Source organism: Bubalus kerabau, chromosome 10, assembly GCF_029407905.1.
Source record: "Bubalus kerabau isolate K-KA32 ecotype Philippines breed swamp buffalo chromosome 10, PCC_UOA_SB_1v2, whole genome shotgun sequence".
NCBI classification, from domain to species: domain Eukaryota; kingdom Metazoa; phylum Chordata; class Mammalia; order Artiodactyla; family Bovidae; genus Bubalus; species Bubalus kerabau.
This window is the reverse complement of record NC_073633.1, coordinates 52,131,537-52,135,517: the sequence shown is the minus strand read 5'-3', so window position 1 is coordinate 52,135,517 and position 3,981 is coordinate 52,131,537. Positions and strand designations below refer to the sequence as shown.

The 3,981-nt window shown below is 49.4% G+C and overlaps 1 long non-coding RNA gene across 2 annotated transcripts; it reads right to left on the bottom strand.

Annotated features, from left to right (window-relative positions):
- Positions 1–315: 315 nt before the first annotated feature.
- LOC129620580 (uncharacterized) lies at positions 316–3,754 on the bottom strand. Of its 2 annotated transcripts, none has more exons than XR_008698573.1 (3): positions 3,602–3,754; positions 2,848–3,092; positions 316–482 (listed from the first exon to the last, which is right to left on the bottom strand). It is a non-coding gene; the product is annotated as an uncharacterized LOC129620580 (long non-coding RNA). The 2 variants fall into 2 exon arrangements; XR_008698574.1 differs by lacking the exon at positions 3,602–3,754 and adding an exon at positions 3,444–3,460.
- Positions 3,755–3,981: the final 227 nt, after the last annotated feature.

Genomic DNA, 3,981 nt, shown 5'->3' with positions numbered 1-3,981 from the left:
AGTCAGGAAGATCCCCTGGAGTAGGAAATGACAACCCACTCCAGTATTCTTGCCTGCAAAATTCCATGGACAGAGGAGCCTTGTGGGCTACAGTCCATGGGGTTGCAAAGAATAGGACTGAGCGTACACTTGAATTTTTAGTTGTGGCATGCAGCGTCTAGTTCTTTGACCAGGGATTAAACGCAGACTCCCCTGCATTGGAAGCTTGAAGTCTTTGCCGTTGGACCACTAGGGAAGTCCCCAGAGCCTGCCTTCTTAACTGGACAGACAAAACCTGACACTGGCAAAATGATTCCTACTGGGAAAGATGAGGATGGAGAGGAGAATTGCGTGTATGAAATAGGCACTGGGCTTCATCTTCCTGTAACCTTCTCAAAGCCCTGGCCACAAAGCCTGTGGCCCTCAGTGGGAAAGAAGGTCAACATTCCTCCTAAATGAGGAGCCGTCATGGTTTCCTTAGTACCAGGCCTTGGGTGGAGTTCCTGTTTTGAAAAAAATAAATGTGTGTAAAAAATATTTATAGCAAAAAGTCAGGGAAAATATCCACCAAGTATTACCAAGTGCTGGTCCTCACCCACAGTGGGATAGGATCAGGGGGTGATAGGGATTTTTCTTTTCTTTTTTAAATTAAGAAAAAAAAAATTTTTTTTTTGCCACACTGAACAGCCTGTGACTTAGTTCCCTGACCAGGAATTGAACCCATGCCCTCTGCATTGGAAAGTTGGAGTCTTAACCACTGGACTGCCAGGGAGGTCCCTTCTTTTCTTTTTGTTCATCTCAATATTCTATTTTTTCTACAATGAATATGAATTATCTGTGTTACAGAGAATAAAGGAAGAGAAGAGGAAAATATAAAAGAAAGAAAGCATACTCACCAGTGACCTTCAGCTCTGTGAGGCTGGGATAGGGACGGGGCAGCAGGTGGAGGGGTTGGGAGCATCGGGCAATGAGAGATTGGGGGAGGGGTGGGGATGCCAGGCACCGTCTCGGGTTAGGGCCTGACTGGATTTAAAGGTCATGGCTCATGGGGCTCCCACCCCGTCCTCACAGGACCTGCTGGCCCTCAGAGGCCACAGCAAGTCAGCGTATGTAAAAATACGCCCGGCTGCGCAGCTCTAGTTTCTGGAGGGGCCATGGAGCGCTGCGAAGTGGCCATGTTCCGACACCTCCAGGCCCACACTCATTTGGCAGGTACTCCAGGGCCAAGGCTGTTTGTTCTCAAACGCTGCATCTTTGGGATTAAAAATAACCCTCCCCTTGGCTTGGCTTGGTTATGCTCTCCCTGCCCTTGGGGGCAGAGATGGGTGAATGATCCCAGATTAAGCGTTTTCAGCCTAGACAGAACTTCTGTCCACCGTGGTCCCTGCCCAGCAAGTTACCTTCCATCATGAGCCCTTGATTAAAAACGGGGGGAAGGGGAAGTAAGGAATTTGCAGCATCTACCAGGTAGGAAATTTACAAAGCCTCACTGGTATAGCCATGCTGATGCCACTAAAATAGCAACAGAGTGCTCATAAGAGAAAGTGCCAAACCCTTTATCAGCTGTTTATTTATCACCTGTTAAGCACCATATACATGTGAGTTCTGTGGCAGCATGAGGTAAGTTTGAGGGTGCCACAAGGCCTCCAAATATCTATGCCAGTTAAAGATTCTACCATAAAGGACTTCTCCAGTGGTCCAGTGGCTAACACGCTGAGCTCCCAATGCAGGAGGCCTGGGTTCAATCCCTGGTTAGGGAACTAGAGCCCTCATGCTGCAACTAAAACCAAAGATCTTGCATTCCACAACAAAGACCCAATAAATAAATAAGTACATTTTTTAAAATTCCACTATCAGAATCGTTCCTTTCAAACTAAAAAGCTGTGCTCCCAAGTGAAAGTCACTCAGTTGTGTCTGTTTGTGACCCCATGGTCTGTAACCCACCAGGCTCCTCCATCCATGGGATTCTCCAGGCAAGAATACTGGAGTGGGTTGCCATTTCCTTCTCCAGGGGATCTTCCTGACCCAGGGATCAAACACGGGTCTCCTGCATTGCAGGCAGATTCTTTAGTGTCTGAGCCACCAGGGAAGCCCCATGCCCTCAAAGCACCTGTTAAAATATGCAAAGTGTTGTTGCTGGGGATTAAATGTAAGATTTTCTTAGGTTGATAAAGATCATTTCAATTTAGAATCTTACACATACAGGGACTCAATTCTATCCTGAGCCTCAGTCCTAGGGCCAAGGATTCACAGGTGGGTGCCATTTGTCTCCTTTACAGAAGAGAAGAGCCTTAGCAAGAGGAAGGCAGTGAAGGGGACGTGGCTGTGACGGGAACCCATTGCTCCTCCCATTGTGGCCAACCAATGACCCCGATAATCTGTTTAGCTCCTCAGCACCCTGAGGAGATTGACCTTCAGGAGAGAACCCAGCTCTGGAAGTAAAGGGGAAGGGGGGCTGAGAGGCAAAACCACACCTCGTGCCTTCACAACTTGACCTTCAGCCATCCCGCTTCGCAGGAGGAAGGGTGTTGGAGCTACCCACCCGACAAATGGAATAATTTCCCACGGCACTCGTTTTGTGCTGCTGCCTGGAGTACCGTGTTGAGAAACACTGCATGACAGATTATGGGTGGCTGCCACAGACGCCAGATTAAAGCACGGTGAGATGTGTGTTTCAAGTGTTTGCCATCCCTGCCCCAACACCCCCTGGAACCCCACAGTTAGGACAATGATGGGAGTGGTCCTGCATGGACGGAGAGAGGTACAGACCACAGCACCAGACACTTCTTGCCTTAATATCAAGACAACTGCTGGCAGCCTGATGCAGCTTCTATTGATAGAGAACCTGATACAGTCAACTCTCCCCACCTGGAAAACGAAGTCACGGTGTTCATTAGATGCCCACTTAGCGGCCGGTGAGATAACTGGGGAAGGCTTTATCCAGGAACACAGTCTGGAGGCTGCAGCCACGCCCCTCTTTGGTCACTGATGTCTTCCTGAGAGTCATTGTGGAGAAGGCACGGGGTAAAGGAAGTGGGTAGAGAGTACACCAGATGTGTAAGCCCAAGGAGTCCTATGGGGCCACTGAAAGGGCTCCATGTGCTCTTGAGTGGCTGGACAAGGAGAAAGAATAATTTATAGGTGAATAGGACAGTTCCCAGAGTGCCCAAAACTTGGAGTTCTCACACAAGAACCAGGGGGCTGAGTAGCAAAGAGACTGAGCTAGCAGTCGCCTCCCCTACGTATAAATATCTGTCTTGCTGAGCACCCCTGATTTCCCTCCCTCCTTCCCCAGATCTGCCTGCTGGGTCAAGATTTCTTTGCTTCTCTTGCTCTGCTAGGATACCTCACTCAGGCTGATTACAAACTATGCCTTTCTCAAGCCTCCAAACTCAGGACTTCATGCCCTTAACTTGAGGATCTCAGCTCCTTTTTTATTATAAAAGACAAAACTGAATCTCCACCTTTTTTTTTTTTTTTGTAAAGGCAAAGCCTTCCTCTTTGCCTCTAGGTATGTCTCTCCCTTCCTGTCCTCCATCCTGTTCACACATCCTGCTGTGAAAGGCTTTTTCCCACTTTGCCGAGGAAGTCCCCCCTCCCCCCCATCTTTCATCCCATCTACCTGCGGTTCCCTCCTCCAGTATTTTCCAGCTCTGTCTCTGCAGGGACACCTGCTTTGAAGAGCTTCACAGACCGGCTGAGACACTGCCTTGCACCTGGGGCATTTGGAACCACCTGTCAGCCCCTCCCTTCCCTCCATTGCCAAACACAGCATGTTTCTGGCTTTGTGGGTGGGTTGCCTATCTGATTGATTGCTACCAAAGCTGCCTCCGCCTCCCTGCCCCCAACTGCCCTTCCTCTGCCTTTGGGCCCCAACACAAAGGGTTTCTTATCACCAAGCCCTGGGCTTTGGCCAATCCTAGAGTGTTCCCTCCAGCCCACAGATCGCTCACCTGCCTTTTCCTCGTGTTTCCCATGCCCCACTTGACCTCGGGCACCCAG